This window comes from Lactuca serriola, chromosome 5 (assembly GCF_051521515.1).
Source record: "Lactuca serriola cultivar US96UC23 chromosome 5, Lser_US96UC23_V15, whole genome shotgun sequence".
In the NCBI taxonomy this organism is placed as follows: Eukaryota; Viridiplantae; Streptophyta; class Magnoliopsida; order Asterales; family Asteraceae; genus Lactuca; species Lactuca serriola.
This window is the reverse complement of record NC_136412.1, coordinates 249,302,888-249,317,970: the sequence shown is the minus strand read 5'-3', so window position 1 is coordinate 249,317,970 and position 15,083 is coordinate 249,302,888. Positions and strand designations below refer to the sequence as shown.

General features: G+C 32.3%; 1 pseudogene; it reads right to left on the bottom strand.

Annotated features, from left to right (window-relative positions):
* Window positions 1–5,656: 5,656 nt before the first annotated feature.
* On the bottom strand, window positions 5,657–6,701 carry LOC145051546 (flavonol 3-sulfotransferase pseudogene; annotated as a pseudogene).
* Window positions 6,702–15,083: the final 8,382 nt, after the last annotated feature.

Sequence of the window (15,083 nt, the reverse complement as noted above, 5' to 3'; positions counted from 1 at the left end):
TATGCAAAACTGCAACCCTACAAAGACTCCCATGGAGCACAAGCTCAAGCTCAAGAAAGAAGATGGATCTGAATTGGTAAATCCAACAGAGTATCGTTGCATAGTTGGTGGGCTAAGGTATTTAACTCACACCAGGCCGGATATAACTTTTGTTGTGGGCATTGTAAGTCGTTTCATGGAAAAGCCAACTATGAATCACTTACAAGTAGTAAAGGGGGTATTTTAAGGTATATAAAAGGCACCTTGGATTTTGGCTTGATGTACTCAAAAGGAGAGGACCAGTCACACTAAAAAGGGTATACAGACAGTGACTTAGGAAATGATGTTAATGATCGAAAGAGCGCTAGTGGCGTGGCATTTTTTGTGAATGAAAATCTGATCACGTGGGCATCACAGAAGCAAAAATGTGTGGCTCTCTCCTCTTGTGAAGCAGAATTTATGGTTGCCATTATGGCAGCCTGTCAAGGGATTTGGCTAAGGAGACTACTCAGTGAAGTAACCGGGAAAAATATACCACATGTTGAGCTGAAAGTTGATAACAAATCAGCACTTGACTTGATGAAGAACCCAGTCTTCCATGGCAGAAGCAAGCATATAGATATTCGTTTCCATTTCATCCAGGAATGCATTGAAAATGGGGATATTTTTGTCATCCATGTTTGTAGCAAGAAGCAAAAGGCCGATGCCTTAACCAAATCATTGGGAAGATTGAAGTTTGAGGAGATGAGAAGTCTCCTTGGAATGATGAAGGTATGATTTCTGAATTAAGGAGGAGAATGATGGAATAATTCAGAAATAGATTTAATTGTTTTAATGTCATGTTTTTATTTTGTGTTGAATAATTCAAGCCATGTTAGCTGTAGAAGTCCGAGTCTTAAGCCAATAAAGGTAGTTGCAGAAATTTTAGCATTTTTCTTTGTTTAAATAGATAGCTAGTGTGAACCTTGTGATTATCACTTTTTCCTGCAATTCAGTGAATAAAAGGCTTCAAAGTTCTTGGTGTTCTGTTTCTTTTGTGTTACTATTTCATTGCTATACCCTTGATAACAGGTTTGTGAAAAACCAACAAGTGATCCGAGTAGACAGCTAGAGAGGGGTGAATCTGGTCAAAGCATTGTTCTTCAAGAACAAGCATGAAGTGGGCTTGAAGGAAACTTGGAAGCAACTCACGATGACGGATGGGAGTATCGGTCCCAAGCCATTAAGAAGGCGAGTAAACAAGATTTTCTCGGGGACAGGCGAACCAATATTTGCTAATTAATCCACCACTCCATTAATATTTTGACAATACTCCATAATGGTGTGATCACCGAGAACCATAATGGACGGAGTTCATTCTCAATTTCTATAGCCCTTGTATCTTTGTTGTATCTAAATAAGTCTTCAAGTGCTTTCCAAACATCCTGAGCCTTATGACTATTTTTAGCACCATAGTGGGAATTGATTGAGTAAGAGTGTCATAGATCCAAATATAAACGAAGTAGTCGAGGTTGTCCCATTCTTTATCATTGTTGTCCTTCAGAATGGAGGTGCCATCATGATGCCCGACAACTCCGCAAGCTTTTCAATGTGTCTCGAAAAGAACTCTCCGATCATCGTAGTTCAATTGATTCAAGTCAAGAATCAAAGGAACAAACGTTTTGATGTCTGTTATGCTGTAGGGTTTAAGGTTTTTGTTGGTAGAGTTTGCATCTCCCATGGCGAAAGAAAAGTAGAAGCAAGAGGGTCATAAGCCGAGAGGGAGAGATGATCAGAGAGAGGGACGGCGGCAGTGAAGATATCGTCAGCATAGGAGAGCGGGGGTAGGGTTAGGAGCGATAGAAACACTAATATTATTTTAGGGTGCAATAATCCCTTGCCATTCATTGATACATACAATAGAATAAATACAAGATACAACACAATTGGGCCTACATAATACAACACAATTGCGCCTACATAATACAATCAGTAGGCTACAATCAGTGAGCCAACTGGGCTTACAACTAAATTGACTAATATACATAATACACTAATACAAAGCATCTTGGTCTATTAGGAAGAAAAAAGATGATTAGATCAGTTGTAATGTTTATACGAAATGAACTAAAAGATAGCCTAACATAGGAAAAAGACATAACAAGTTGATCATGAGCAAAACATCACATAAATAGAACTCACACCCTCAAGGCAAACAAAATATTGTAGCATCTTGGACCTTAAAAAACTAATAGATTTAAAATGTAAAATGTCATACGATTTATAAATAAAATAATATTATTAAAAAAACTAAAATAATAAATGGTATTTAAGTGATAAATGGGGAGAGAGTGCATTTAATAAAAATATGGTCCGTTTTTTCAGGAAACCGGGAGATCAATTAAACAATTACAAGATTTGATTTATTATAAAAAACTAAAATTTAATTTTATTGATATAAGAAACGTGCAATAAAAAAAGATGGATGGTTATAGTAAACATCTTATTTGTTAAACATCAATTTAGGAGAAAGTAATTAAAGAGAAGAACACATGCATGTAACCAAGTGCCAATTGCAAGGGGCCACATCCAAGTAGATGCGTTGAATATCATACATACTTATAATTATAAAGCTAATATTTTTTCTTGAATCTCATGTATTTGAAACACTTATTTTTTAACTTGCTCAAACCACATTTATTTGAAACCCCATTTTTTAACTAATGCAACTCAAAAGTTTTCTTAATTATGATTTAATACTCAAAAGTTTTATAACTTATATTATGTTTAATTAGCATTTAGTGAAAAGTTTACTATAAAAAGGTCAATTTTTTATGTTTTTTGTGCTATATAAAATCTTACATGTAAGAATGATTTGAAGATATTATGATTCAAAAGTTTTCATATAGTTGAAGCATTCACGATCCAAATATGATGATTTGAAGAAATGGGTTATGTCACATCGATGGTAATTGTAATATGATGTTTTCTTTCAACCAAAACAAATGAAGTTTTTCTATTTTTTCTTTATATTCAGTTTCTCATTTAATCTTTATATGTGATTTGTGTGTAGTACTCAATTTTGAATGTGACTCTCCAAACATCAATGTTTTGCTTGGAATATCTTTCTGATTCTTCTTTTTGAAGAAAAATATTTTGATTGTAGATTAGTGAAGAATTGTCATCAAGTTTCTATAGTTGAATGGTGTTAAATGAAGAAAAAAGATTCATACAATGGATATAGGTTTTTTTGTTTGAGCAAAGTTGTGAATGTTAGTTTTTTCTTTTAATTTAAATGTATGTTTATGTAACATCTTTATTTATATATTCAACCACCCAATGCTCTTATTTATTTGATTGTAGTTTTTCTATTTTGATTATGTTTATTTTCTATTATTTTTTTGTTGGGTTATCCTACACAACATATTTAAAAGACAATATTTAAAAGATAATATAATTTTGAACATTTGATATGTAATTATGATGGACTTATCATGATATGTTCTTCATATGAAAGTAATTTATCCATATTACTACGACAAGAATTACATATGACATTTACGAATATATATATATATATATATATATATATATATATATATATATATATATATATATATATATATTATGTGATTTGTTTAACATGTATATGCACCTATGTATATTATAAATTTATAATTAAATATTTTTATGTTTAATAATTGAAGGGATTAAAATGATGAATCAAAACCAATTATTTAGAAGAATATAACAATAACAATAATAATAATAATAATAATAATAATAATAATAATAATAATAAATATACATTTCCAAGTACCCATTCATTTGAAACTCACACTACAACTCAAGAGTTTTCTAATTTATGTATATTTATTAGTTGCAACTCAAAAGTGTAACTTATGATTATTAATTAGTAATCACTAATAACTTTTTATTTTCCTTTCTTTTATAAGGTTGTAAAGTTTTGCTCCTTAAAAACATTAATGTATTTGAAGAGATTTATGATTTAAATATGAAGAGTTAATACTCTTTTATAATAGATGTTTTAGTGTTTTTATGTTATTAAAAGTTATAGTGTTTATTTTTCATATTTTTTATTATTTGTTGTATATATATCCTTTTTAATACAAATGTTATAATAGATGTTTTTCTATTTTTATGTTACTAAAAGTTACAGTTCATATTTTTGTTCATACGTTTTGTTACCCGTTATATTATCATTCATTTGATATATAATTTACACAATTTTAAACGGTTTATAAAATTATCAAATAATTATATATATCACAATGACTTCAAAATTAAACTATAATGTTTAATAAAACTAATATGTTAACTATATATTTGTTTTACTACTAACATTTTGTTTCAAAGTAGAAATATTTAATAATAATTTGGTAAAAGTTATTATTTTAACTATATAATTCTATTCTCGCGCAACACGCGTGGATTTAAATATAACATTATATGGTCAACTTAAATATAAAATTTTAATTCAATTTAGACAACACAAATAATATATTTTGTAAAATAGTTAAAAGTGACAAATTGTAGTGTCTTTCTAATAATGATTATAATTTGGTTAATAAAGTTAAATAAATATGAAACCTAAAGTGTAATCATAAATAAAATAAATTTTAATATTAAAATAATATCTTTAATTGTACTTATAAAGTTATATCTTTAATTTTTAACATGTTATACTTAATTATTAGATTTAATATGTTGTTATATGTAAACCATTATCAGTTTAAAGCTACTTTGAATAGTTTGGATAAAATACTTAAATTAATAATTTAAATATAACATTACATTGTCAACTTTAATATAAATTTCAATTTCACTTAAAAAATTCAAATAATATTTTGTGAATAGTTAAAAGTGATAAAATGTAGTGCTAAATGCAAAAACTAAATTGTAATCTCAATTTAACTAAAATATTTCCTAAAGATATTTTTGTAATCATTTAAATTTTCAAATAAATAGCTTAAAATAACTTACAATAATAATAGTTAAAACTAACTTTATATAAACGATTATATTGTTACCTTTAAATTCAAAAAACAATTTTTGATGTTTTAAATAATTATAATGATAGAAATTAAAAAATTAAAAAATTTAATTTTAAAAAATTAATTAACAATAACAAATAATATTAAACCATATATTATTTTTATTTTCATCTATGAGTAGCCCGCGGGTAGAAATCACTCAAACGATAAAAATTATGTAGTTTTAATAGATTTATATATTATAATATAATTCAAAATAATCAATATATTATATCAATTTCGTATACGAATTATTATACCAAATTTAAAAACAACGTTATTGTTATATTTAAAAAAAAACATATATTTGTAAAGATTTCAACTATATAGGTGTTTCTGTGCAACGCGTGGACATTCGCCTAGTGAGTTTATATTATATACATTGTTTTTAACTAGTACGTACCATTAGTGAATGATACATTAATTATTATATCACCAAATCATTTTAGTCTATTTTAAGAAACATTTTAATTTCTAGAATAAATTCTTCTATTCTCGTTTCATTTTATAGTAGAATTTAACAAGACTTTATTCGAAGCAAAGATATATATATCATTAACAGAAACATAACAAGAGCATTTGGATCTGAAATTATTGAAAACATCAAATAATGATGGATAAAAGTATCCATCCAAACAGATCGATGATCAACATAAAAGCGATCAATAATTGAATACCAAGCAATTTCAAAGATAGACTAAAATAATGCAAAGGCATAAGGATTGATCTTGAGGCTCTAGCTCATCATTTCAGAACTAAACCAGTTCCACTCATTTTTTCATCGATCAGTTTGTCGATCTTTTCATTCATCTCATCTGTGAAGTAGTTTTCCCAATCTCCGTCCTTGGCCTTCCTGAAAAAGAGTCGATGTTCTAGAGCAAAAACTTCATCCGCTTGATAAATCCCACTTTTGTTCACTTCTAAGTTGCTCAGACTATCAAAACTGCACAGCTTTATAATATTTTCAAGCACGCCTGCTTTCTCTTCTTCAACAGAGAAAGGAGATCCAATAAACTCTGCAAGCTGCTTCACATTGCTCGAAGCATCCCTTTTCAAATCTTCATATTTCAAGAAAAGAAATCTGTTTGGCCTTTCCTGACTTGCTTTCCAGTATTCTAGGATATGATCCCAGTATGGTCCATAACATGAAATGCCTTGACAATAATTGTCAAATGCCTTCTCAAATGGCGCATCTTCAACAGACAAGTTTACTAGTTCTCTAACGAAATGATAGTAGGAAACTATGACGTCTTTTATGTTTCGATAGATGTAAACGATCTTGCAGTTTGAAGCTATGACTGATTTTAGTAAAGAAGAATAAGGAAGGTGTGTAGCCAGAAGGGGGAGGTCCCAGGAGTTTTCTTTGATTTTTTCAAGGTGGTTCTCTAGAAACAGGACGCAATCATGAGGCACGGTTGTTAGCAAAGGGCTGGCTGATACATGATCAAACTTTTCTCGGGTTAAAATGGCAAAACTCAAGGCCTTGAGCCAAGTTGTGCCAGTTTTAGGACAACTGCACAATAGTACGTCACTTGGGTGTGCCTCATAGCTTTGAGCCAAAATTGTTTTTTCAGAGAAATTTTGAACGTTCTAGAAGCCTTGATACTTGTACATGGTCGCTCTACCTTGCGACCAGGTATAGGTGTGTTGAGGAAGAGTTTTGTAAAGCTCTACCATAGCGGAAGTTTACCTACGTATCAACTTTTCGTTTGATACTTGGGTGTGCATTGGATTTGGATTTATAGTCTATTTAAGTTACGGATTTCGATATTTCTATATTTAAAAATAATAATAATCTATTTTTGGGTGATTACTTTTATGCAAAAGAATTCTTAATCTTGCCATTACATGACAAAGTTATAAATATATGGTTATATATTAAAAAAAAGTTCAACGTGCCGTGGACATTTACACCTACCAATCCGGCGGGTTTTAATCGGAGATATTTCTACATATTTTGTAAAATGGATCTATGTATGTTATTTAATAATAATATTACAATTATAAATATATGGTTCGATCTATATACAGATTAATATAGATATTCAACTATAGATTAATTTATTTTAATAGTAAAATGTACTTATACTAAAACTAATTTTTAACGTATAACTTTCAATTTACTAAGACAAAATAATATATGGTATATATTTTCTGTATATATTAAAATTTCATGATATATAATATTAATTTTCGTATCGTCTAAGATTAGTAATCAACTAGTGTCGTTTCAAATTTGAAGCTGACTAGATTTCATCCTTCCACCGTGGCATATGCTCATGAGCCTTCATCTCGGTTTAGACCTCCCAAAAAATGAATATCAGCAATGAACCGTCATCGGCCTGTGTGTCCTCGGGAGTTGGGGTAGTAGAGCAGTTATATGCACCTAATAAGTCTAAGGTGTTATTTTTTTAGAGGCAAAAATCTACTGTCTACGGACCATATTTGTAAGCATCTAAAGTATAAGAGGTATACCAAACATCTGCAGTCTGCAAGTAGAAAACCGTTTGTTTTTACGTCTGCAGGCTGATAAAATGAACTATAATTTTTTAAACTTAAAAAGTTTTTCAACATTAAAATTTAAATAATTTTAATTTTATAACATTAAAATGTAAATCGTACAACATTGAATATAAATCAAACATCTAGAATCTTTTATTTTCAAATCATACAACATTTAAATATAAATCAAACCTCTTAAAAAAAATTGACATCACAAAAAAACTAAATTGCAATTCTTTTAGCAAAAAAAAGGCAATTAATATACATTATTAGTTATATTAACTAAATAATATATAATATATAACATAATAACATAATGGTTGATAAACAAATCAATAATATTTGTACAACTAACAACAATTTTTTAAATGGTTCATGAATCATTTATCACATTCGTGTTCTAATTTCACATATTATTAAAAAAAGAGATAAAAAATCATCATTTGATATATATTCCAAATGTGTATGGTAACTGGAGTCATTCATCATAGCAACATATATAAATCTCATTCATACACAAATGTTTTTTAACTTATAGTCATCTTTATACATGAATTATATTTAATGTAACCAGATTCAACCCCAACTCTCTCAAGCATTTCATCAAATAACTTTCATGCAGTTACTTATGTTTATGGAATGTGAACCTTCCTTTTGTCAATGCTACTATTCGTTGCAAATCAATTAAGAACTCACTTCAAGGAAATCTTTAGCCTAATGCTTCAAGGCTATAAATCCAATGAACTACAAAATATATAAATTACAAGCATTAAAACATCATATATTAATACTTTTCCAGCAACAATAACAACCAATTTTAGTTAAATGTAATTTCCAACAACTATATACTAGAATTTCAGTTAAAAATGCAATTTCCAGCAACAATAACAACTAGCTTTAGTTAAAACGTGATTTTTAGAAAATATATACATCTAATTTCAGTTAAAAATGAGAGTTCTAGTAACAATAACTAATTTCAAAAAATTGAACAATAGTTTTCATATTTCAACAAAGTATATACATTTTCAGCAAAGAACTATGATTTCCAACACCTATGAACATCCAATTTCAGCAAATAAATCGGATTTTCAGCAAATATACATATGATTTTCGTGTTTCAGCAAACTAATTTGATTTCACCAACAATAATATATGATTTCTTGCAACTATAACAAACCTTAGAAGATAAAATTTGATTTCAAGGAAAATGTTCTTACCGGTGCAGAAGAGGTCGAAGACGATGGTGAAGACGTGGTGTGTATACTGGCCGCAACATTTTAGAGTCTACTCGACGAGTCGGAGGACCCCGACTCGACGAGTATGAGTTGGGTGAGAAACCCCTAATTTTCAGGTTTTGTATCCTATTTAAAGGACCTTAAGCCCTCATTTTCCGTCTCCCTTATCATCCTAACCCTCTGTGAGAAACCCTAATCGTGTGTATCCATTTGTGTGTGTGTGTGAGAGAGAGAGAGAGAGGGGAGCTAACTTTGGGTGTTTTAATGCACATTTGGAAGAAGAGTGAAGAGCATCAAGCCTTGGAACGAGAAGAGGCTTGTGGATCAAGTGTTTCTTTGTGCTAGCTTCAGTTTGGAGGTAAAAAGCTACTACCTTGAGCATTTCTTTTGATAGATCTCTTTCTAGGGATTTTTAGGGCTTTTCCCCCTTATCTTGTGGTTCTTGAGTTGCTGGAGCTTGCCATGGAGTTGAGACTCCAGATCTGGACAAAATCAGGTATCATGAGCCCAAAGATCCAAGCTTTATCAAATCTTTGGGAAGGTTTCCATGCATGAAAACATTTATGGAACTTGTTTTGGCATTTTGAGCCCTAGATGTCATGCATGAACGTAAAGCTTGCAACTTTACGTAATGATTCAGCCTTAGAAGGATAGATCCAAAGTATGAGATCTTATTTCTGCCTAAAAACGCCTGAATGAGAAAATGGATTGAAGGGACTCGACGAGTTGGTGAATCGACTCGACGAGTCACTTAGGGTTTTTCGCGAAGAGTCTGAATGCGTTGTAACTCGGTGAGTTGACGAGACAACTCGACGATTTAAGTTGGATTTTCACGTTATTTATGAGGAAACGAGGGAACTCGATGAGTCACATAGATGCACTCGACGAGTTGGGTGAACATGGACTGTTGACTCGAGTGTTGACTTCTATTGACTTTAGGGTTGGTCAAGACATGGATTATGAAGACCATGGAAGGGTAGAATGGTTTTTTACCCATTCCAAGAGTTAGAGTGAGGGTTTAATTTAATTTATTTAGATTTGTGCTTATAAGTGTTAATTAGAGATGATTATGGCATGTAGGCGGAGATTAGACCGTTCGAGGGGTACAAGGCTTACTTGCTTACTTACAAGGTGAGTCTTCTCACTATACTTACCTGAGTGGTAACATTGTGTGACCGGAGGGTCTTGTATGATTATTTTGAGCTATGTGATATCATGCATTATGTCTTTGTGATTTATGTTGTGTATTATCACGAGCTTTATTGAGTTAGGACCAGAGGAGTCCAAGAAAGGAGGCTTACCTATCCAGAGCAATACCAAACTGAGTAAGACTAAGAGTCCAAGTACAGACGTTGAGATAGCATAAATGATTCAAATATCATATGCTTCTGTTGTTGGCTCGATCATGTATGCTATGATATGTACTCGCCCTGATGTAGCCTTTGCTCTAAGCATGGTTAGCTGATATCAAGGGAACCCTGGTAAAGCTCACTAGACTACGGTAAAGAACATTTTGAAGTACATGCAGAGGACTACGGACTGGGTCCTTACCCTCGGTGGGTGTGATGACTTAAGAGTGACAGGGTATAGTGATGCTAGCTTTTAGACCGACATAGATAATTTCCGCTCTCGATCGGGTTGGATATTTACCCTAAATGGTGGAGCAATAACTTGGAAAAGTTCCAAACAGGAGACTATAGCTGATTCAAAGTGAAAATCAGAGTATATAGTAGCAAGTGAAGCATCGAAGGAGGCAATATGGATAAAGAACTTCATTGGAGACCTTGGAGTTGTACCAATTGTAAAGGAGCCTATGGAGATTTTCTGTGATAACGAGGGTGTGGTAGCCTTAACCAAGGAACCAAAGGATCATGGCAGATTCAGGCACATTGACAGAAAATATCACTTCATAACACATCGAGTAGAAGAAGGACTCCTCATAATGAAGGGGGTATCATCAGAGGAGAACCCAGCAGATCCCCTTACGAAGGGACTGAGTAGGGTCAAGCACTTGCAGCATGCTAGAAAAATCAGGCTGAAGGACGATATTAGTTTTAATGATTAGATAGAATTTTAGAAACTTGTAATAGTTAAAATGTAATTGACATTTGATGATTGAATAAAAGGTGTTTTTTATATATAAGTAATGTTACTGTCTTGTGTCAATTATTTACTATTCATTCATTTTACATGTTTTGACTTCCAGAATAATAAGATTATTCAAACTATCCACAGTCGATCATACTTTGGAAGTAGGTTATGAAAGAAGACTGTCATGAATGGGTTTTTGTATGATTGTCTAAGGTGTTAGACATAGCAAAAGATTGCTACAAACATTCATGAGTGCTCTTGAAATAAGATTTGAGTATTGGACTAAACCCACACTCACATATCACTTCATGGAATTTATCACGGGTTATTGTGAGACGATAATATCATATAGTCTTCAAACCAAGATATATGAGTTGGCGATTATCCGTTGGTTGTACATTGATAGTACGAAGACGCATCGGTAACTCGATGTTATAAAACATGTTGTTGTGTATGTTAGATTAGTATCTAAGTCCATAACTAGAATTGGTATGTACATGACTCGAGAGTAGCATGGTCCATTTGGGTTGCAAGGCACCGGAACAATCTGAAGGATGGATAATTGAAAAGAGGTTATTTATGGTTGTTAATATATTATAAGTTCTAATATATTAATATGAAATCATATTATTTAATTAGTAGTGATCAAGAATTAATTTGGAATTAATTTTGTGATCAAAAGAGACTAATTAAATATATAGGGATTGATTATGTAAATTGTTCATTCGTATAATGTGGGCTTATGATCCATAGTTCTTTGTGTTGGGCTAAACCCATGTGGTGACCCATGGATGATCCATGGAGGTTTAAATCCATGGAGCATGAGGAATATGGAAGGTCATGCACATTAGGGTTTTCATGGTGTAACCCTAATTAAGCCATACTATATAAGAACCCCTCTAACTCATGAAATTGGCCACTAATGGTTACACAAGAGGGCAAGCCGATTTTATCAGTGCAAGTAACCTCCTCTCAAGTTCCTCCATTGTTGGTGGTGTTGTGTGATTCCATTTGAGGTGCAACACTTGGGGCACTAAGTTCTTAAAGGTCCAAGGCTTCCAACTACAACAAAAGGTATGTCATCTAACTAGAATCTTGTAGTATAGATACTCCATTGTATGCTAGTTAGGATGATGCTTTGAAATATTGAAAGTTTGCATATATATTAGAGAAAACATATATTCAAAGCATCTAGGGTTGCATGTACACCATATAAGTGTTAGAATGCTCAAAATCCTTAAATGGTATCAGAGACTAGGGTTGTTTTCCAATATAATTGATGTTACTTGCTGTCAAATGCTTAAAAAATCGGTTTTGTTTGCTTTCTGGACAGTGGACTCGCCGAGTCCACTGGGGGACTCGTCGAATCACCTCACAATCCTGACCAACTCGCCGAGTCAGTTCATGCACTCGACGAGTTGGTGCTCCAAAATCCATATTTTCGAGTTTTATGGCTGGAATTGGACTAGGATCATTATCCTAAACTGTTTTTGAACTTATAAACCTATTTTTGATGTGATAATGATCATGCTTAATTGCTTATCAAATTTAAAAGATAATTGTCAAAGTTTCAAGTTTTGTATTAGTTTATATGGTTAGGCTAATTACATGAAATTTGTTTGATGTGAATTGTCATGTTTTTATGAGTTTAATTTAGATTATAGACCAATTGATTGTTTTTGTAAGTTACAATTTTTTGATCTAAATGTTTTTGATGAAATCCATAACTTGTCCTCAAGTTATGGAATATGAAAAGTATTTCTTTTAAAAAGTCATTAAAACTCATAGGTTTTGGGAACTTGAAGAGTCTTTTTCCCATAAATGTTTTTATGAACTCCAAAACTTGTCTTCAAGTTGTAGATTTTCAAGAGTCTTTTCATTAAAACATATATTAAACTCATAAGTTATGGATTCCAAAAGTTTTTGAATAGTTCAAAACTTGCCCTCAAGTTTTGGAATTTGTAAATGTAAAAGTCTAACTTTTGAAACATTTAATTTCAAACCCTAGAATTTTAAAGTTTAAAATTCTACCCTTATATTATTATAATATTATAGGTTTAATATATATATATATATATATATATATATATATATATATATATATGTATATGTATAAGAACAAAGTCGGTCTTACCGTTAGTAGGCCTCATTGATGAAGCCGGCCTATAAGGGGGGTATAAGGTCACTGCCTATAAAATGACAGTTTAATGGGTGTCCACTCTCACTCACCGCTTCCGTGACTGGTGGAGGGTCGTTAGCCGAACGGGTAGGATAGGACTCTAATTCTCCCTTCATTAAAAGTATAATGATAAATATAAAGTAAATAAACACTTATAAATTACCAAATCTTAGTTACTTAGGAAAATGTGAATATGGTGCTAACCCATGAAATTGCACTTTGTACCTTGTTAAGTCATTAGTGGAGCGTGTGTGGTTAACCAACACACTAATTTGGACTAACAATGCATGACAAAGGGTGGTTTGATGTTAATCATAGATCAATGGAGCGTGTGTGGTTAACCGGCACATTGATTAGGTGGTTATAACATTGGGTGTACCAAGCTAATTTGCATGGTTATTCGCACCTTGTTTGTGATCCTCGACATCCCAGTCACAAACTTGAAGGACACAATCGAGATTTAAACATTCCATTAAAGTTTCAATGAATCTCAAAGGATCTGGGAATTTCAATTCACTTAAAACCTAAAAAAATTGTTTTTCATGATGGAAATTGGTAAATCGTCATTTACCTACCTTCAAATATTTTGCACTTTGGATTACGGCATCCCTCTTCCAAATTGTAAAATATTGTGTTGGATCCTAGCCTTAATATTTTATTTGGGTGTTATATTAAGGACTTAAATCAACTAACTTGAATTTCTCTCATTGTAGATGTCTAGTTCAGATAGCTATGGTCTTCCCAAATCTTTTGGAATAATCTTTCCTCTTGAAGATGATGTTCCACGGTTGGATCATGGAATTCATACTTTACTTCCTCCACCTCCTCCAATTATTCTCCCTAACCCACAAGCTCAAAGACTTGAAAATTTCAAGGTCGCTCAAGCTCTACTTGCAATGAAACATGAAGATGGAAGGCTTGTGTGTACTCACATCTTTGAGATGAAGTCACATATTGACAGGCTGAGAGTATTGGGTGTCGTTGTCTCGATGAAGTTGGTTGTTGACTAGGTTCTTCAGTCGCTTCCTGAGTCATATTGTGAGTTCATTAAGGACTACTATGTGACAGACCATGACATGATCCTTATTGATCTTACCTATTTGCTTGTTGCTGTTGAATCAACAATGATTTAGAGCACTGGAAAAGCAAATTTGATTGGAAGATCTACTCCCCAAACTTCCATGGACATTGACAATAGAAACATTGGAAGTCCAGAAAATATTTCTCTTTCCAAGGGAAAGAGAAAGGCTAAGTCTGAGATTGTCCCGTGTACCATTCCCAAAGAGTCTATATGTTTCTATTGCCAAGAAAAGGGGCATTGGTTGCGAAGCTGCCCTGACTACCTAAAAGATCTGAGAAAAGGTAGAATCGAAAAGTTTGACTCTGCTTCAGGTAAGTCTACTATCTAACTCTATTAAGTTCCTAATTGTTGATTCTTAATACATGATGTGACAAGGTTGCATTTTGATGTTTTGTAGGATCATGCAAAGGGAAGGAAGCTTGTGACATCCCCAAAATCACGGCCAGAAAATACCGGTTTGTTTATGCTTTGTTTAAAAAAATCAGAGTAACATTTTAAATAAAAGTGTTGCAGAATTTGTCCCAAAACAAAATATGATAAAGATTTATCAAAAGAATTTCCATAGAAATGTATTTCATTAAAAGACTTGGGATGTCATGTTCGTACAAATCAAAAGCATAAACAGTACAATATAGGCCTTACTACATTATTCCGTATTTACAGGCCTAAAATCCATTAATCTTTCATCCCAAGACATCACATCTATGCTCATGCGCCACTACCTGTAATACAAGAAACTGAGTGGGTCAGGCTTGGGAGCCTGGTGAGCATATAGGGTTTTCAACCCACAATAAATAAGTTTATTAACTTTATCAAACCAAACAAACCCGATTACCCATTCCCGTTATCCTCACTTTACGTCCCTAAGACATCTAACACAAGGGACCTAGTCTAAAGACTATCATCGGGATGGACACTACTACTAAGGGGATTCCTCAGCAATAAATGTCCTTAAGGCAACCATGTGGGGGATGGAGTACATC